General features: G+C 44.9%; 1 protein-coding gene across 5 annotated transcripts in view; it reads left to right on the top strand.

Moving 5' to 3' along the window:
- Positions 1–21,662, top strand: part of LOC119459503 (uncharacterized) — a 137,768-nt gene that overhangs the window by 45,805 nt on the left and 70,301 nt on the right. The window lies entirely within an intron of this gene.

The raw sequence follows: 21,662 nt of genomic DNA, 5'->3' as shown, positions 1-21,662 counted from the left end.
AATCTCCTATGATAACCCATGGGGCAGGACACACAGTCAAGATATCCGCTAATCTTTTCGTATCAAAATTGCTTGAAGGCGATATATACACGCCTATGAGAGTAAACAACAGTTTGTTCTTTTTAACTCTGATGCATATATACTGATTGTCGTCGTGGGGTGCAATTGGTTGCAAAACATAGGTAAGTTCACGACGAACAAAAAAGATTATTTTGCTGCATGCACCATTTGTTGAAGACATGATAACTTCGTACCCTGACAGTCTGATTCGTTTCGACAAGTTGGGCTCACAAATGACGATGAGTGGAAACACATTGGTGTACACAAACTGACGAAAATCTGAAAGGCGTGATTTTAGCCCTCTGGCGTTCCACTGGATGACGGACGCTGCCTTGACTTCTTTTCGGAAGGATGGGGTATGGGTAGCCATCTTTCTAGTTGAGGGATTCAAGCACTGGGCTTAAGGTGTCCAGCACTTTAAGTGCACTTCGAGCAGATGTCGTCCCCATGTCCACCAAACGTGCTCGGATGGCTTCCATGAGGGAACACAGAACCGAAATGACCTGACGATCTGTTTTAGGTGCATCATCCACGGCTGGAGAAGGCTCCGGTGGGACGACGACCTTCTGAGGTTCCTTGGCAAGGGAGCGGCTCGGTAGCGTAGGTCATTCCTCTAAAGAAAGAGTCTTATCTGCTTCCTTCGTGGAAGTGGTGGGCCCTTTCGCGGCGCTACTAAGTGGTGCCGCAGTGGAATGGGCACTATCACTTCGAGCATGCGCCTTCTTTGAAGACGTACGATGGTGCCGACGTCGACGCCGACGCCGGACTACCTCGGCTGCCTCCCTGTGGGTCGAATTGTCTCTGGACATTTGCTTGAGAACTGCATGCTCCTTCTTGATGCGGGGACAGTCTTTCGACGAGGCAACGTGAGGCCCATTACAGTTGCCGCACTTCAGAACCGTGGCACCGCAGGTCTCTTCTGCACGAGGTTCAGCGCAACGGGGACACAGTAGCGAGTTGGGACACACGCCCTTGACGTGTCCTAGCCTGAGACACTGATGGCATTGAAGCGGCTTCTGGATGAATGGTCGAACCGGATGTCGGAAATGTCCGACTTTAACGTGGGATGGTGTACAATCCCCCTTGAAAATTACTTTACGCAGCGCGTGTTCCCAAGGCGGCGCACTTGCGTAATGATAGTTCCCTCGTTTGCCCGCTTGATGAGGCTTGATAATACGCCTAATAGTACAGAACACCAGCCGGAACGGCCTCAGCATCGGAAAGTTGCAGATGATGGTCAACAGGACCACACGCCTCCTACATCAGATGAGTGCACTGAAACAGAGCACAAAGGAACGAGACCTCCGCCGTCTCATTCAGGCCTTCGTGATAAGCCGCCTCGTCTACGCACTCCCCTACATTGATCTCCAAAAGACCGAACGCGCTAAGCAGGACTGCCTCATTAGGCAGACTTACAAGGTGGCCTTGTGTTAACCGCAGAACAAGTCCACAGTCAGGCTCCTACAACTGGCGGCGCACACTATTATAGACGAGCAACTTGAAGCCCAGCGGTACCGCATTCAATGAAGTAAGACTGGTCGATGGATCATTAGGAGTGGAAAAATTTGGACAAAAAAAATAGAGCTTCGCAGGCCATGTACCGCGTAGGATGTATACACGGTGCACCATTTTAGTTATAGAATGAATACCAAGAGAAGGGAATCGGAGTCGAGGATGGCAGAAAAGTAGGTGGGGCAATGAAGTGAGGAAACTTGCAGGCGCATGTTGGAATGAGCTAGCGCAAGACATAGGGATACACTTGGAGTGCACAGGGGCATGAAGGAACGAGGCAAGAAGGCTTTAGGCCTTCGTCCTGCAGTGGACATGAAAATAGGCTACCGGTGATGATGATGATGACATATATGCACCCGAACCGAGTGCGGACTTTTCGGCGGTGCTGCTACACGACGCAGCGCGTCAAGTGGAAAATGCGAGAGGCAAGCCCGGCTCTATACGCGCTTCAAAAATGCAGCGTTTCGGCGTTGGTGATATGGCGTGCTGCTTCATTGCTTTACTTATAATCGCGTCAAAGTGGATATTCAACGCCAGATGGATTCTCCCGCATGTTTATTCTCGGACGTCACAAACCAAACGCGTTCAACGCAGCCGGGGGTCGAATCCTTGTAAAGGAGCATGAGGTAGTGTTCGTGGAAGCTTAGTTTTGATTCAAGCAGGTGTTCAGCAGTGACAGCAACGAAGCTCCGCGCTCCCCGTATAAGAACATAAGGAAACCGCGGAATGAGACGTTATGGGAGAAGAGGTATTTAAGTATGCAATGAAATAATAATAACAACCGAACTAACAGTATAAAACGTCAAAATAACATAGAGACGAATCACTGGCCTTTGATGGTAGTATTGAGTTTTGCAAACATGGCTAGAAGCAGTACCGGCGACGAGTCGTAGAGCTAGAACTAAAGAGAAAATGAAGAAATAAAAATACCTACAATCTTTCTGCTGCATATTCTGCCTCAATTTTTTCACAGTGCTATAAGATGTTCACACATAAAACGCTTTGCTTTGTCAGAGCATCAATGAAGTGCTGCCGTGTGCCAGTTGTTGTTTCAGGTGAAATTTTAATGTGAAGCAAGCATGGAGGTAAATAGTACCAGTATTTATACGTAGGCAAATGTTTTATAGGAAGCATAATAATGCAATGTGTCCGTTGATGTCGCCAAAACCTGTAGAATTTTTTTTTACATCTCTGCTGTATAAAAGATGTTAGGTATCTTGTGCACTGTAGGAATTGCTGGACACAAAACTTCCCTGATGTAAATGATTGTATCACTACTTAATGTGCCGAAGCTACGCATTATTTTGTTATGTGTATACTAAACTACGTTGACAAGTTTGAGTCATGGTATTGGTCTTTTTAGGTCTATAGATGTCATGTTCAGGTTATCTAAACACAATAATAAAATCCTAAATTTAATGTTATTGTACGTGTTGAGAAATTGCACGGAGATTATTCAGATGTAGTAGTGTTTTTCAATAAATAAATAGTTGTTATAGCTCAGCATTCGACCATGACGTATTGTTAAAGCGGCGTTCTAACTATTCTCAATACTGAGACAAAATATTTACAGAAAAATTGGCTATTACAAAATGCTGCTTATACAAATAGGTTTTCGATGTAAGCTGAGATAATTCTTTGCGTCCTTGAGTTTTCAGTGCCATGCACGAATTTTGGCCAGTGAAAACTTTTTTTAATTAGTGCCGCGGTCGAGTTTCTCATCCAAGTGATTGTGCTCTCAGTCCCTATAAGGGCCCACACTTGTTCAATTCATTTTGACGTTCTGGAGAGTTTCCTCTTTCGCTGCTTGGGGGCACACAGACTGTGCTTATCTGGGCGGTAGCGATTTAAAAAATGGCGGATGCCTTTCGCGTGATGTCGCCTTTGCTAGCATTGTTACTAATGGCGGAGTTTTCTGCTCTATAGAGACCTCAAGTGACTCTGATGTTTCCTATTACAACGTTAGCTTCTATACGGTGCTGCTGTACCCGAAGTTAGATTAATGAACCTTGCCTCTAATGCCTGAGGTTGTGTATCTTAAGCCACACGTTGTGAATTTGCCACCCACATGCCATATTTATTTCAAATCAGAAAAACATTTGCTAACCAGATGTGCTTAAAAAGATTTCAATTCCTGAGAAAATTCTTGCATTTGTTGCCGGCACTTAAAGGTTAACATATCCGAGGTCAATGCGCTTGTCCTTTTTTATAATATTTCTTTCTATCACATTGATATTGCAATATTTTTATTCTAGATCATTCATAGAGTATTTGACATTCTTCAGGTGGCTGGCGTCATTACAGTATTTGAGCCCCATAAATATGGATGACTGTTTCTTCCTCATTTTGCTTTCCAGCAGGTTGTGATTCAGTCATAGTTGAATAGTTGAATTGTTTATTGATTTTTTTTTCGCTTCACCGCAGATCGCGCTATATATTCAGCACGGCGCCTTAAAGAATCACTAGATAGCGTCTGCTGCAGTCTTGGCCTGCAAAGCTGAAAGCCTCTTTGGCTATCACACGGGTTAAGCGGAGGCTAACCACCGGATCGCCTTTGATCTCAATATGGTAAGTCCCTTCACGCCTTATTTTCTTAGATATGAACTGGTGTTGGCACCATTCCGCTACCTCGATCTCAGTAAACACTTCCGTATGAGTACAAAAATCTAAGCCAACTCACTCACACTGCCAGCGTATTAGATGTAAGTATGTAAGATGTAAGACAGGCCGCCAATGGAAACTGAACCTGGCAACGTTCAAGACGCGCACCCTCTCGAGTAAGGCTAGCTTAGGCAGGACTATTTGAAGAATTATCAGGCATTTCCTGGGATATTATTGGCCTTAGTGAGGTTAGAAGAACTGGTGAGGCTTACACAGTGCTGACTAACGGCCACGTCCTCTGCTACAGAGGTCTTCCAGATAATAAAGAATCCGGGGTAGGATTTCTAGTGCATAACAACATAGCGGGCGACATTGATGAATTCTACAGCATTAATGAGAGGGTAGCAGTCGTCGTAATAAAGCTGAATAGGAGGTACAAAATGAAGGTCGTACAAGCTTATGCCCCAACCTCTAGTCACGATGATGAAGAAATAGAACAGTTTTATGAAGATGTTGAACTAGCAATGAGAAAGGTGCAAACTCAGTATACTTTAGTCATGGGCGACTTCAATGCAAAAGTGGGGAAAAAGCAGGTTGGTGAGCAAGCAATTGGCAACTACGGCATCGATTCTAGGAATACAAGAGGAGAGATGTTAGTAGAATTCGCGGAAAGGAATAGGCTCCGAATAATGAATACCTTCTTCAGGAAGCGCAACAACAGGAAGTGGACCTGAAAAAGCCCTAATGGAGAAACAAGGAATGAAATAGATTTCATACTCTCTGCCGATCCAAGCATAGTGCAGGATGTAGAAGTGTTAGGTAAGGTTAAGTGCAGTGACCATAGGTTAGTGAGGTCTAGGATTTCTCTCAATTTGAAGAGAGAGAGAGTGAAATTAGTCAAGAGGAAACAGGCCAACCTAGAGGCAGTAAGGGTAAAAGCAGACCAATTCAGGCTGGTGCTTGCAAACAAATATGCAGCTTTAGAAAAGGAAGGCCAAGACAACATAGAGTTAATGAATGAAACCGTAACTAGGTTGATCTCAGAAGCAGCAATTGAAGTGGGAGGTAGGGCACCAAGGCAAGCAGTAGGTAAGCTCTCCCAATAAACAAAGGACCTAATAAAGAAACGACAGAAGATGAAAATGTCCAACTCAAGAGATCAGATAGAATTCGCTGAGCTGTCAAAACGAATCAACAAGAAAAAAAGTAAGGGATATTCGAAATAATAACGTGGGAAAAATTGAGGAAGCCGTAAAATATGGACGCAGCATTAAATCAGTAAGAAGAAAGCTTGGCATAGGACAAGGCAAGATGTATGCACTGAAAGATAAGCATGGTAATATCGTCAGCAATTTCGATGACAGTAAGAGCAGCGGAAGAATTCGATACTGACCTGTACAGTGCCCAAAACAGCCAAGCTACTTTCATTCAAAATAGTGATGAAGCGGATACAGAGGCTCCTTCTATAACTAGCGCTGAAGTTAGAAGGGCCTTGAAAGACATGACCAGGGGAAAAGCTGCTGGAGAAGATGGAATAACAGTAGATTTAATCAAAGATGGAGGAGATATCATGCTTGAATAGCTTGCGGCCCTTTATACGCAATGCCTCACAACTTCATGTGTACCAGAGAGCTGGAAGAACGCCAATATTAAAGTAATCCATAAGAAGGGAGACGTTAAAGAACTGAAGAATTATAGACCCATTAGCTTGCTTTCAGTATTGTATAAAATATTCACCAAGATAATTTCCAATAGAATCAAGGCAACATTTGAAAGACATTTCGAAGAGAACAGACTGGATTTAGGAAGGGATATTCTACGATGGATCATATCCATGTCATAAATCAGGTAATCGAGAAATCTGTGGAGTACAATCAACCTCTCTACATGGCTATCATAGATTATGAAAAGGCATTTGATTCAGTAGAGATACCAGCAGTCATAGAGGCATTGCGTAATCAAGGACTACAGGAGGCATACGTGAATATCTTATCAAACATCTACAAGGATTCCACAGCTACCTTGGTTCTCCACAAGAAAAGTAGAAAGTTACCTATCAAGAAAGGGGTCAGGCAAGGAGACACAATCTCTCCAATTATATTCACTGCATGCTTAGAAGAAGTATTCAAGCTCTTAGACTGGGAAGGCTTAGGAGTGAGGATCAACGGCGAATATCTCAGCAACCTTCGGTTTGCAGATGACATTGTCTTATTCAGCAACAATGGAGACGAATTACAACAAATGACTGAGGACCTTAATCGAGAAAGTGTAAGATTGGGTTGAAGATGAATATGCAGAAGACAAAGATAATGTTCAATAGCCTGGCAAGGGAAGAAGAATTCAGGATCGCTAGTCAGCCTCTAGAGTCTGTAAAGGAGTACGTTTATCTAGGTCAATTACTCACAGGGGACCCTGATCACGAGAAAGAAATTTACAGAAGAATAAAATTGGGTTGGAGTGCATACGGCAGGCATTGCCAAATCCTGACTGGGAACTTACCACTGTCGTTGAAAAGAAAAGTGTACAATCATTGCATTCTACCGGTGCTAACATATGGGGCAGAAACTTGGAGGTTAACAAAGAAGCTCGAGAACAAGTTAAGGACCGCACAAAGAGCGATGGAACGCAAAATCTTAGGCCTAACGTTAAGAGACAGCAAGATAGCGGTGTGGATCAGAGAACAAACGGGGATAGCCGATATTCTAGTTGACATTAAGCGGAAGAAATGGAGCTGGGTAGGCCATGTGATGCGTAGGATGGATAACCGGTGGACCATTAGGGTTACAGAATGGATACCAAGAGAAGGGAAGCGCAGTCGAGGTCGGCAGAAAACCAGATCGGATGATGAAGTTAGGAAATTTGCAGGCGCAAGTTGGAATACGCTAGCGCAAGACAGGGGTAATTGGAGATCGCAGGGAGAGGCATTCGTCCTGCAGTGGACATAAAATATAGGCTGATGACGATGATGATGACGATGATGATTACCAACGAGACATAAGCTGCCGGGAACATCAATTGTCACGACCCATCTTGCCTTTCATTTCCCCTCGAGTGCACAACATACAAATGGAATGTAAAACACAATATTTGTTTGAATCACATAATGCAAAAAGATCACGAAGTACGGGCACAAGCGGGACCCTTCTGAAACAAAAATAATTACTAGAGAAGAATAGCAGTATTTGCGCAATGAAATACAGCAATGTAAGGAAAGCTCTTGTACCCTACTTTTCAGGCTAAAATAGTTGCATCTAAAATACTACATTATCAAGAAACAGTCTGCATATTCGCAAAGGTTTTGTGCATGTTTCTCAGGTTTGTATCTGGACGACCTAAAAGAAATTTCAAATTTGTGATGGTACCAGCTTGTTTGAGTTTGCTTCCGGAGAAGTATTCATAAAGAGGTACAGGCAAGTCATGGACAAATGAAACCTTAAAACAAGAAATTATAAATCAGAACACATTTCGCAAGTACTAACTCGAGAGCGCGATTTCACACCGATACTTATGCGGTTGCCAAAGATGGTATAAGACCCACGATAGGCATAGAAATAAAATATATTGTAATATATTTATTAAATGAATATATTACATATATTGCTGGAATAAAAAAACAAAAGACCGCACCTTAGCGAGCCCTATCTTGTGCGTAACGTGGGCTGCGAATTGCGTCGTGTCTTTTATTTCGTGCACTACCCTCATGTGACAACCAGAAACTGAAGTTTCTTTAGCGTGAACATCCCAGAAGCTACACTGATAAAATCGTATTTTATAGCAATATGCATATTTAGGATATGTCATGCACTGTCCGGGGTATGGGTATTTTGTCCGGACCATGGATAGTCTACAGTTTGTTGGATAGAGCATCCGACTCTATCAAGTTAGAAACCAACCGCAGGACAAACTTGGGTCAATGATTAAGTCACTGGGTGTGTGCCAGTCTTGAATGAATCTTTTTCACACCATCGTGGCACACTGGGCGCGTGTCACTGGGGATATGGCGCGCTTGAATGAACCACTTTGACGCTTACTTGGGTCGATGAGTATGAGTGATTGCGTATAAAAACATTTCAATAAACATCTTTCTGACTCTGATGCCACCGATTACGACGTTCGTTTGTATACGGTGCGGTAATCAAAGAAGTGAGATGGACGAAACCTGCAGCTGGTGCCCAAGTTTCTGTTTATTAAGGTTTGGTTGTGAACTTACTAGCCACATGCCATATCTATTAGAAATCGGAAAAAAATGTTTGCTATCCAGATGTGGAAAAAAAGTTTGACGTGGTTTTACGACCAGGGCAGCTGAGTGGAAGCCTCAGCAAAGTTGTGCAAAGTTAAGTAAACAAGAGCATGTTTAGCAAATCAGGATCAAAGCTAATCAGGGTTTATTTAAGGGAAGCATTGCTTGACTATCGTTTTGTTTCGCTATCACAATTAATAGGGTATCTCTTGGCCATTGATTGACTATCACTTTTGCTTGGCTAAATTGACGGCTAACTTGATATGCCCTATAATACTGCTACCTCAGTCTCTGTAAACACTTTCGTGTCAGCCGAAAACAGGTGTTTCATAGAACTGCCAGCGTAGCTACAAACATGCGGTTATCTATAACATGTATAACCAACACAATTTTTATTGGAAGCATTACCAACGAGGCATGAAATGCATACATAACCAATTATTGCCACCTATTCTTTTGTTTCATTCACGCTTCGAGTGCATTACATATTCGGAGAATTTAATACACAATTTAACTTTACATCAGAGAATAATGAAGTCGTCCAAATACGGCCGCCATGTAATGCTTCTTAAATGGCCATAATAACTACAGTAGCAAAGATTAGTTACGCAATCAGCATTCAGTAATGTGAGGAAAGCTCTTGTACCCTCTGTTCAGTTTGAAATACTCGCATCTAAAATAATACATTTTCAAGAAACCGTACGCATCTTCGAAACTGTTTTATGCACATTTCTCCCGTTGGTACCTATACCCCCAAAAAGAAATTTCAAATTTAGGATGGTGCCTACTTGTTTCCCTTTGCAAATGTGGGCGTCTTCATGAGGAGATATAACGACGAGGGGTGTGTCAGCTGCAGCGAAAATCTAGAGACAACTCAGCACATTCTATTGAAATAAAAGCAATAGCACTCAGCAGTCCAGATAGGCCACAGTAGAAAGTAGATACAGATTCTCTAAAGGCACTGACAAGCGTCCTGATCTTGTTTTCAGATACTTTTGCCAATGGAAGTATCTGACTCAGAAGGACAAAAAAAAACATTTATTCTCTAAATGTCAAACTATATTTTAAAACGGCACAGAATTTCACACAAGGTCATGTGGTGTTTGCTCGTTGAAATTTTGTCATTAGGCCTAAGTGTGTCTCCAAGCCGAAATAATGTTTAGGTGTCTGGGCGTTGCTATAGTGGTATACCTATAAATTCTCAAAAACGTTTATGTCCTCATAATTTGCTCATACAGCAAATTATGGCTATTCGTGTGCGCATCACCAATTCGCGTGTAGTTTTATTGAAAAGAGGCACTGCATGCACGCAAGGAAGCGGAGCCAATCATTGACGGAGCGGCGCCGCGGTTCCCTCAGAGTGAGGAAAACAGATATCGAAGGGTTTGCTTATGCTCTCTGCATGCACAAAAAATGTGGACCGCGAAACACGTAAGAGCTGCCATATTTTTCACCACTTTCCTCTCGCTGGTAGGGAGTTTTACAAGATGCAGGAACTTCCGTGATACATCTACTTTATTTTAAAAGTTTTGCGGCTGTTATTATAACCGCATTGCATCGTTTATTAAAACAGCTCTTCTGCAGTCTTACCTTCGCGTTTCTGTCGCGAGCTGTGGACATCAATATTAGCTATCAATGTATAGCCACCGTACGCAGACAGTAAATGGACAAAATATTGCAGATTTAAATAATAGCTCTAGAAAGATATTGAATTGCTCCAAGGAAAGATGAGTGCTTGAAAACCTGCTATCAGTCCCGTTCAGGAAGAGATAATTGATTGAGGAGACGTAGGAAAAATGCTAAACTGAGAAAGATACATTCTCTGATCGCCCGTCAGTGTGGCGCAGTGGCTGTCGAGTAGCATTTCGATGGGGGGGGGGGGGGGGGGGGGGATGCAATAACGCCACTGTACCGTGGATTGGGCGCACTTCAAAGAACCCCAGGTTGTGAAAAATAATCCGGAGTACCCTCCCCCCTCCCTATGGTTTGCCTCATAATCATATCGTGGTAATGACTCGTAACCTTCCTCGTTTTAATTCATTTTTTATTTCCCAATTACCAAAAGCAGGCTGCGCCCGGTTTGCCCTTGCCCTGTTACAAAGAGGGTGCTAAAAATTATGATCCATGATTATCATCAATGCGCAAGACAGCAGCAAGGCTGCGTACACGCCTCATAGAAGACGTGTTATGGTGGTGGCATTATGTTCGCTGCTACATTGCTTCAATATTAATAGCCACCTGACGTGGTTGCTTATTCGCTTTGGCGTAGAGCAGCGAAGCTAGAGGTCGCGGGAGTAAAGCCAGGCCATGGCGGCTGCATTTCGATGGGAGCGAAATGCTAAAACATCCGTGTACTGAGAACTAGGCTCATTTTAATGAACCCAAGGTGGTCAAAATTATTCCCGCGTTCCCCACTACGGCATGCTTCATAATCAGGTCCTGGTTTTGCCAAGTAAAACCCAAGAATATAATTTATTTACATTTTCGCTAATAGCATTACACTCGAAAGCAATGATTACATTGGTTATGCCGGAATGGTTTCTCTCATACCATCTTCGTATGGATAGTAATTCATGGGAATTCATCGCGGTTACGACCAAGAACTGCACATCTTTGAAATTTTGGAGTGCGCTTGGGCTTTTTTGCAGTGGACGGCAAGATGTCCTTTTACTGAGTTCTGGACAATACTACAGTGTTCGCCAAAGCGGTCTTGAAGCCGCACCCGGTTTTCCCAAAATATATGATTTTCCACAGGAAACTGTTATACAAGTATCTTCCCCTCTCATTTTTTTTCTGGTTCACAGTGCCAGTGGGTCTTTCTGGAGCATGGAGCTGTAAAATTGCACACAGAGACAATTTCAGGGGGGCGGAAAATAGGGCCCCTTATGTTCGACGATTGCGCTTATTTCTTAAGGTTGTGTGACGCAAGATGAATGTGCGAAATTTACGCTACCTTTATTTTTTCGGTGGTTGTTCGCATCACTGCTCTCAATAACACTGTGTGTTGATACTTCTGACTCTTGCCAACTCTATTGAAACTGTGGCGTTCAAAATCAGTGATGACGACGAGCCACAAAAAACAGGAGTATATTTTTACTAAACAGAAAAAGGCTCTGACTGACGGGCATTCGCCTCGGTGGCTGGAACCTCCAAGGAGCCTCGCACGGGCCACTCATGACATGAGCCACGTGCGCGGTTCGCTTTTTCAGGCAATGGCCTGTACCAAGCCGGGCGTCGTGCTCCTCATCCTCTTCGAAGTCGATGCTGCTACAAAACTAATATGTCGTCAGAACAGCCAACATGTGTCTCGTCCTTCCTTTTCCTATGTCTGTGAAGCACGTTGACGAACTCGCAACGCTCGACAAACTTGAACAAATAACTTGAACCATGGATGTGGCTAGCATCCGCGGAAATTAAACGCTTAGATTGAGCGCCAGAACTTGAATGTTCGTGCATTTATGTCTAAGTAATGTCAGAAATTCTTGGAAAGGACTAAAAGTAATAATTCGATGCATGTGTTATCAAAAGAAAGCTAATTTATCAATGTATGTTTTCTTTTCATGTATATCTCGTATTTTCCAAGCGTACGCTGTAATCAAATGTAATAACTATTTAAGATATGTAGAAAGTATGTATACAAAGGCAATGAGGTTAACGAGAAGTAGTTCTTGTTGGCAGTCATGCAAGCTCGGCAGGGAGTACGGGGATAAAAAGAGATGCACAGAGGGACACAAACTATGTAAACCTAGTATTATATACAGCAGGAACCGTCGCCGTTCTTAAATTGCATCAAATAATTTTCGAATACAAACAGCGCTAAAATTGGTACTCAACACGAGGACTCCTGGCGGTGCGCTGACTGTCAACTGAAAAGTATTTATGGTGAACGGTGGCTTATCTACCTTAGAAAAAAATAAATGACAGCAAAACAAACAATGCATAGTTAAAAACACAGAAAAAATGCTGACAAAGTTTCATGTCCAACGCGTGCTTTAATCGCAAAGGTAAGCTATTTTTCTATCGCTTACCCGACAGAAGACGGAACACTCAGACATGGCGCCAGCCTAGCTGCAATAAATAGCAAAAGTCTCGAATATTTTCCATGCTTATTGCTCGTGATAAGGCCTCAGGACTCGCGTACCTTCAGATGTCGGTTCACAACCTTGCTTAGCCATATTGCTGCCTGTTTTTTTGCTGGCAGCGCATTGGCATACTCACTCAGATGGCCGTTCATGCAAAGCTCAGTCTGCCCAATGTAAAAACCGCCACTGAATGCGGCTTCTCGTACACAACGCTCATTTAGCAAAGAATAAATCGTGGTGAGTGACTTCTGTCAATGTTCCGTTCTTGTTATGCAGTGTTCTCTGGGGACTATGAGAAACGTAGCTTTAAGCGCCATGACACATTCTAACAATTGCTTCAGAAAATTTTCTAAACAGATGAATATGAGCTAGAGGTATTGAAATTTGTACACAGGTTTGTCGCAGGTACCAAGAGAAGTTTATTGTCATCTCTACATTTTTACAATTCACTGGTGTAACACCATTCATTTTTCTTGATATACTGGTATCTGTTTACACACTATTAGCACAATTATACACTAGGCATTTGTAACATGAAATTTCATCAGTTTCGAACAGTTATACAATGTTTAGGCTATTACATTGTACTTTCGTTTAGCCTTGCACAGTTATACAATGTTTAGTTTGACTCACAATACATTTGAACATGCACTTTCAAATGGCCTTGTATTTTTATACAATGTTTAGGCTGCCCCTTATTTCTCACAAAATTGTTATTCTTTAAATGTTGTTGGGGTGACATAATTACATTTTTTTCTAAAGTTCAAAGACTTAAAGGCGTATTAATATGGAATAATTGGGATTTCAACTGTGTTTTCTTTGTGTTGTCGCAGGTACCAGCAGTATTTTTTTTTCGATTCGCTTTGGTGGCATTGGTTGTTATGTCACGACAGCGTGGTCAAATTTGCGCCCCTCGTAAAACACACGTCACGACAAGCGAGACGTGTATTTTCGAGCGGCGAAAACAGAGATAAGTGAAGACGAAGAAGCCCTTATAAACACGCAGAGAAGGCAAACGCGTTTACACACTCAGAAGCGCACATTTATCGTCTCTGCCTGTTTCTAAGCCAGTCTCGCCGTTTTTTTTTTTGTGCACTAAATAATAGCTTTTTTTTTTTTACTTGGTCTCTTCTTTCACGTTTGATTTCACTTCGAAGGTTACCCCGCATGTTTATGCACCGGGTAGATGTAGATGTAGAGACAGATGTTAGTGGCACATACCCACTATGGGGGATTGGCCAAGAACCGGGTCGTTGGATAAAGCAATAAGTTAAGAGAATTATAAAATAACCTAATCTAACCTCCTTGTGTTTTCACTTCCTCTCCTTCATTCTCTTCCGCACTATTTCATGCTTAAATTGCGACTGTGATATGACTTCCCTGTTGATGCAATTAGCATTATTAGGATACTTCATGCAGCTTCTGAGGCTATGAACTTATGTAGGTAAGTATACATTTAGCTATCTATGTTTGTTTATATCGAACTGATTCCCGCCTACCTGAGTGAGTGCGTAGTCCGTGGTCGAATGCATTCGTCCACGGACTCATGGGCTACCCATCAGATGCACTACCCATGGGTAGCACAATTGTGCTGCTGTGCAAGAGTCAGAGGGTTCGAAATCAACCACCGCACCATCTTGCGTCACTTAAGTGTGTGGTCATGTGTATATACGTGCTGCTCTACAACGACCCTATTTCACGTAGACATGAGTCACTGTAAACGCCGGACTTGGTAGGTACCACTGTTCGAAAAAACATTTCGACGCAGACTGGGACCACTTTGTATGTGTCACACGATCTGTGCTGGTCTTCAATGACCTTCTTCGATGCCAAATTGGGTTACTCGGCATGTGCGAGTAGATATATGCCGCTGTTCAATGACCATCTCTGACGCCAACTTGGGTCACTTGGGAACCAGCTGCGCGTTGAATGTTCTCAGTACTCGCTGCTTTTCAATGAACCTCTCACCAACTTGGGTCACTGAGTATGTGCCAGTGAGTGTGCGGTAAGTAAGTGAACATTTCTCAGCGTTCGCCGGCTCCCGCGCGCCATGATTCTCGCCTCTGAGGCCACGTGCGAACTTCAGGGCTGTAGCAGTCGATGGGCGCAGGGTGTTGGGAACGAAGTGCGAGAAAGGAGCCCAGTTGGCACATGACGCGTTTCCCCGCGTTCGCCGGCGCCGGATTGTCATGCATTTCAGAGGCCACGCGTACGTTAGTTTGCGCCTAGTTATCTTAGATAAGCGCGAGAGAGGAATTTTGCTGAAGTACACGCCCCATAAATAACTCGTTTCGACGGTGGCAATCAGCTGTGTGGCTATATTAATTCTGTGCTAAACACGTCACAGTCGACTGTCATTGTGAGATAGGTTCTGTTGCACTATTCTTTCTAGAATGGGTTCCTTTTGATTTTGTTCCATAGCGGTCGGGACATTCCACAATGATTAGTCTGCTTTAGTAGGTTTCACCGCACTACAATTTTACACGGCTGTAAACATACACAATGTATTGTGGTGAAGCGTCTGTGTTTTGCACTATAGCATTTATAGAATGAAATGAGTAAATTGTCACGTGATCTAGTACGTGTTCCTTAATTATACATGCGCGCCACAAGCATCTCCAGTCAATATATGGGAAATCAGATGTCTAATAAATGTACTATCAATACTTCGGAGCTATTTCTGACTTGGCTTAGGGCACTGCAGCCCTTGCTACACCCACCTTATCCGCCCTGCTTACGGGACCGCAAGGGGGCGTAGTATGCCGTAATTAATTATACGAACGCGAATTCATCGTCACTGCGGAAATTACGTGCACTGACGCTGCTAATAAGGAGATGCTAAGCCGAAAGCACACTCGTTCTCGTCGGCAATGTCTGATATGCAGGATGCACAAGACGGCAAAACAAGAGCTTAACTTGCCACAACCACGTCATAAACAGCTCCGAAGGTCATCGCGTATATTTTGACGTCTCATTGTTCGTGCTACCACCGCAGATGGCGCTTGAGCGCTTGCGTTTTTAGGAAACCCGTACAAAGCCGATGAGAATGTCCTGTTGTACTGTTACTAACTTTCACTATACAAAATTTGTGCTTCGTCTTCCTATACCACTATCAAGAACTTCCATCGATTGCTCACCACATCTCACTTCTGCGATGGAATTCACGGGGTTTCACCAACTCACGTTTGCACTCTCAAGGTTTAAGAAAGCAAGCAACTTTTTTTTCTTCTTTTTTTTGTATTTCTTGCCAAGAGGTTCGAGCTGTTTTTATTCCCCGGCCGCCACTGTCATCATGAAAACGACTCTCTAGACCCTAACTTGCGACTTCGCCTATAACCTGGACTCTCCTGTGGTGAAACAACTTTACTGTGTCGCATGTGGTTGGATGTCGCATTTTCCAGCACCTATTCGTTCCTAATAGGCATGAATAACAGTGCGGCGTGCTACGAGACTCTCGAGCACCTTCTGTGTCACTGTCCATCTTTTGACACTCAACGACGTATTCTCCAAGCTAAACTCAACCTGTTAGATAACAGAACGCTCTCGGAAGAAAAGATTCTTGGGTCATGGCCTATGTATTCTCGCATGCAAAAGGTCACAAAAGCCCTTCTGCAGTTCGTGAAGAGTACTGGATTGTACGAACGCTTGTGATAGCGGAGATTCTTCTTTGACTGTCTCTGCGGAGCGGTCCGCAGCTCTGCCATAGGGCAGGGCTTCTCAGGACCTAGTTAATAAAGTTCTTTGTCTGTCTCTCTGTCTCTGCGAATGACTGACTCCATCTTTTTTTCTTTTCTCTCCTTATCTATTCTTCCCCTTTCCCCCTCCCGAAGTGTAGGGTAGCCAACAGGGCACGTCCTTCGTTAACCTCCCTACCTTTCCCTCTTCGGTTCTCTCTCTCTCTCTTGTGCTTCGTCGCAATACATTGGGTACGCCGTATTGCACAACAAACTTTCGTGCTCAGGTTGAACACAATAATTAGAAATAAAGTCTATAAGTGAACCCGTATAAACTTGTTCCCACGTGTTTTATACAACGGAAACTCTGACGGCTTTTATTAACTTTGTTGCGTTTCAGGCAGCTATGAGTGTTAAGCATGCTGTCTTCATTTTGCTGCTGGTGGCCCTTTCTACCAAACTAAATGAAGGTACGCATCTCTTTGCTTGCAATATTTTTGGATGAATTTCGTTTTACTTGCTCCTTAACGATGAATGAAGTACTCGAGACAAGTTCTACTAAGCATTTTTTTGTTTTTTTTTTCGTCGATAAATATTTACGGAGAACATGTGCTACCTGCATAATTTTTTCGACCATCAGCTAATTTTTTCGATCTCCCATTTGTTTCATAGAGCCATAAAATGGTACATTGCACATTGTACTCTTCGTACATTTTTGTCTTTCATATGAAAAACATCGGTATGTTGTCTGCATAGATCTAAATGAACGTACTTGTATGCCATTAAGAGTAACACGGAGACATTGAATAGAACTACAATCTTAGGAGACCAACTAAGTAGCCTAACTAACTCCTTGCCACACACGCGAGTGCCAGAAGTACCAATGGACTTCTGGCCCCAAAGCTGAGCACAGCAAGAATCAATTAACTTCTTCCCCAGAGCCGAGCGCCAGAAGTATCATTGTGTGGCGCTCGCCTGTGCGGCGCTCGCCACACAGGCGAGCGCCGCAGGTATTAATTACCTTCTTGCCGCACACGTGAACACCACAAGTATCAGTCAACTTGCAGCAAAGGCGAGCGACGAAAGTACCAACTAACTTCTTGCCACACAAATGAGCGTCAAAAGTATCGATTAACTTCTTGCCGCACAGTTGATTGCCAGAAATATCATGACGCAGAACTTGCTACTAATTATGCGAACATAAACAATGGCGATATACCATGCAAAGCGAAATGCGAAACTGTGTATAAATAAACGCTTATACCTAAAATATTTTTCTAGTGTCCAACATGAAATGCAAATACTGTCCCTTGACTGATTACAAAGCAGCCATAAGACCATTGACAGTTAAAAGACATTTAGGAATGAATGTCTAGGAAGCATACTGTCTAATTAATTTTAAATTCAGAACACCAGTTACCAACATCCATTTATAACACGATAACGGCAAGTAGACGTATATATATCGCGTTTTACAACGTTATCGGCTGCAGTGACACTGGTCCCAACTGCGATCTCTGCCCAGTGCCAGAAACACTTGAGCACATATTTTGCTCATGCCCAGCGTACGCGCGAGAACGGCAGAGCCTCATTTCAACTATTCAGCGAGTAACTAAAAGACCAATGTCGGACGAGATTGTCTTAGGTCCTTGGCCTGACGCCAACAGCGCAGCTGTGGTCATCGAAGCGACGGTAGCCTTCCTTCAAGCCACTGGACTCCATGCACGACTATAGTATGACCTCAACGGGATGGACATGTACATACGCTCCTCCTAATCTTATCATCATCATTCATCGCTCTTTTTATCCCCTCCCCCCTTCCCCAGTGTAGAGTAGCAGGCCAGAGCAAACTAACGCTCAAGCCGACCTCTCTGCCTTTCTTCAAATAAACCTCTCTCTCTCTCTCGTATGTGCGGACGGAACTAGTACGAAACATGCTCAATTGTATTTTCAGGCACTTATATGTGCACGCAGACTACCTGTCACAGTGGACTAAAGCCAAACTGCCTTAGGAGGCCGAACGGCACGCTGCTTCATGAGTGCAGTAAGTACTTGCTTTATGTACAGTATAATAACAAGTATTATTCTTGACTGGTGGGCAGATCCTGGAGATTATGATAGGAGTAAGCATAAAGTCCTTTCAAATTAACAAATTGTCGCAGTTTTACCCGAAAGCGAAGCATCAATTTCGATAGCAAATTGGTAGAGAGCTATACGGAGCGTGGATAGTAGTTTTATCAGCTGTGTAAACTTGGACATGCAGCAGCACCAGTTACGCGCGCAACTGCTGTCGATGCCATCGACGTCTTGCCCGCGTTGCTCCGAACGCGCGCGGCGTTGGTGACTGTTGCCGGTGCCTCTGGGGGCTGCTCGGATATTTTCGACAAGATCAGAACGGGACACTGGTCGACTAGCGTCGGAAGTCTTTACCACCTTGACGCCTGGCAACGTTTTGAAGCGTAAGCTACACTGGCCGAGGTTGAGCAGTTTCGCGCGGCTCCTGGAGAGCCGTGCTGCGCATACGCGAGGAGCAGTGACGTCACACGGCGCACAGCTGGCGCGCGGGCGTTTACCCGGCGTTTGCGCTGGGCATTTGATCGTTTGCGCTAGGCGTTTGCTAGTGTGGAATAGCCATGGAGAAGAAGAGCGAAATTGCTCTCAGCGGCGCAGAAGAGCGGAGAAGCCTAACTCATCGTATCCCGAAGTCCCTGGCAATTAGCCGTTGAGCGTAGGAAGAATGAACAGGAGAAGGCTAAACGTGCTGCGGAGACACCGAAGCCAAGGGAGGAACGTCTAGCAAAGCGCCGTCGCCCGGGGGCTTAGCGACGTGCCCGATCATCTCAGCAGCAGCAACACCAAGACGCCGTCGATGTCGTCAAGGCTCGCCGATTGACTGACTATACGGTGAAACTTAGCGAAAGCGCCAGTGCGACTCGGACCTTCGAAAAGGACTTCGTAAACAATAGTAAACAATCGGCTTGGATATGTGTGCGACGTCTCTGAAAGACTGTGGCACATGAAAGACGACCATGGTAAGTAGTGCCATGTGTGAAACGTCAAGTTTACCGGCGCCACCTGAGTGGAGTGAAACCGTGGCGCGGGTTTGTACAACGTGCAAGAACTTTCTCGTTAAGCAGAAGGTTCCACTCTTTAGCGTTACCAATGGGTATCGTTACCCGCCCATGCCATCAAGTCTACCAGTTCTGACCGATGTGACCGAACGCTACGTATATCCTGGCATAGCCGAGCTAAGCCACTGCTAATCTTTAGATAAATACGCATTTGGTGCCGCCACTAAACGTCGCCTCCCCTAGCTCCCTCACGTCCCCTCATAGCCTATTGCGCGAGGGAAGAAGGCGTGTTTGCTCTCTATATATGGTGATTGTAAAGGAAGAAAGAGACGCTCAATTCTGCAGCCCTTCAGGGAGCACGGCGCCGAACGCGCGTTTGCTCTCCGCTGTGCGTTCGCTACCCGAGAAAGCTTTCACTCGCACATACAGCATATGACGCGCGGCGACGATTTCATCGCCGTTTGACGTCATACGGAACCTCATGGTGACGACGACGACGGCGACAGCAGAAATCCGCTTTCAGTGTCCATATAATTGCTATCGCAGTAAAAAAAATCATTAAAAAATGTCACAGTTTCGCCCTAAGGGCGAAGCAATGAATGCGATAGCAACACAGCAATGTCATACGAAGTAAGGTGAGCGGCTTTGGTAACAATATGAATTGTAGTAAACATGAGCTGATTAAGTAAGCAGGTGTGCTGCGGCGTAAGTAGACCGACATGAAGAGAGACTCGATGACCACGAGAAGGCGCGTGTGAAACGGTGGTGTTGATGAGAAGCGCTTCCCGTGGGCAGCGCGCGTACGAAGGGACACACCTGTAGCGCTGCACTGCCGATCCGGGCAGCATTACATGTGTAGCGTGCGTTGGAAAATGTGACCCGACTATTACTAACTGAATGAACAAGCGTGGTGTGAGCGCGCACAAACAAACATGAAGAGATCACACTGAATGACTGCGGACAACGACTGTCAAAACGCTGGCAGCAAGCATACGCCGCTGCCGGCGAAGGTACGTGCGGTCTATCGCTTCAACAGGAACTGAGCCGCGAATGCACGGCTCATAAAGGTCAGAGCCGTGTGGAGATAAGAGACGGTGCGGCGAGCGACGAGCGCGGTTGCTGGCAGAAGAAAAGTGCGCCCCCCCCCCCCCCCCCCCCGCTTCCTCCGGCGCTGGCTTCCCGCTTCCTTGCTTGCGCGCGGGAGAGATAAGAGACCGTGCGGCCGAGCGACGAGCGCGGTTGTTTGGCACAGTAGAAGTGCCCCCCCCCCCCCCCCCGCTCTCTCCGGCGCTGGCTTCCCGCTTCGTTGCTTGCGCGTGGGGGATTGAGTGCGTTCGCTCTCCGTGATAGCGTGCGTCCCAGCACGCTTGCGCTCGGGCATACGGCGCGCGGTGAAGATATTATCTATACGGAACCTCACGGCGACGGCGACGGCGACGGCGACGCCGACGGCAGAAATCCGGTTGAAGTGTCCATATAATTGCTATCGCAATAAAAAAATTAAAGGCAGTTCCACGCTTGTGAAATGGGATGAAACAGCGGAGCTCTGCAAGCGTGGGTATATAGCGTAGTGGGTGTGACGCTCGCTGTTCCTTCAGCCTTCCCGCAGCTTTGCTGAAGCTGCGCGTAATTTTAACAGTAGACCAGATACTGACGCGGCCGGTGCGCACCTCGCCGCTCCGTGCGCTGTCACGCAGCTGTCCTACTCTCTCTCTTAAGCTCCGCCTACTCATTCTCCTCATGCATTGCGCATCCCTCCCCTCCGCGTCACACGTTGCACAGCTGTTGCTCCACTCGTTCTGGCTCTGTCCTCCTCTTTCGAATAAGCCACGCCGGCGCACATACTCCGCTCTATCGTTCCCCTCTCCACTCTCCCTCGCCACGCGTTGCATAGCAGTTGCTTCCCTTTTCGTCTCGCCTAGCATTTCTCCTCTCAGTTCGCTGCGCATTTTCTGATCCATGCCGGGCAGCCGGGCACAGCTGGAGCTCAAGCTTAAGGTGGCGGTCCCACTGCGGCGGCACGAGCCTCCCGTTTTCAGTACTGTTGGAGCAACCGTGGCGGCTCTTCTACTTACGATATAAAGTTGTTGTATATACCATAAAGAAGCTCAATTGTTGTACATTCCAACTATATATAATATAAAAAAATTGATTAATGTGGTTTAGAAATAAATGTTCAAGAACAAGCATGAGATACATGGTTTTTGCGAACTGTGTCTCAGTTGTGACCATATTTAGAAGAAACTACCGCACGCACTGCATTGCGGCTTGCTGTGTAGCTTTAGGACATATTTATCTGTTTCCTAGACGCAGCAAAATTATTTTGAATTTTTAGTTTTTGTATAATTTGCTTTTGAATATTGCCAAATATCGCAAACTTCTGCTGTAAACAGCCCGGTAACTACACGCTCAAGGAAGCTAT

Source organism: Dermacentor silvarum, chromosome 7 (genome assembly GCF_013339745.2).
Source record: "Dermacentor silvarum isolate Dsil-2018 chromosome 7, BIME_Dsil_1.4, whole genome shotgun sequence".
NCBI classification, from domain to species: Eukaryota; Metazoa; Arthropoda; class Arachnida; order Ixodida; family Ixodidae; genus Dermacentor; species Dermacentor silvarum.
The sequence above is the reverse complement of the archived record's forward strand: the minus strand, read 5'-3'. Positions and strand labels throughout refer to the sequence as shown.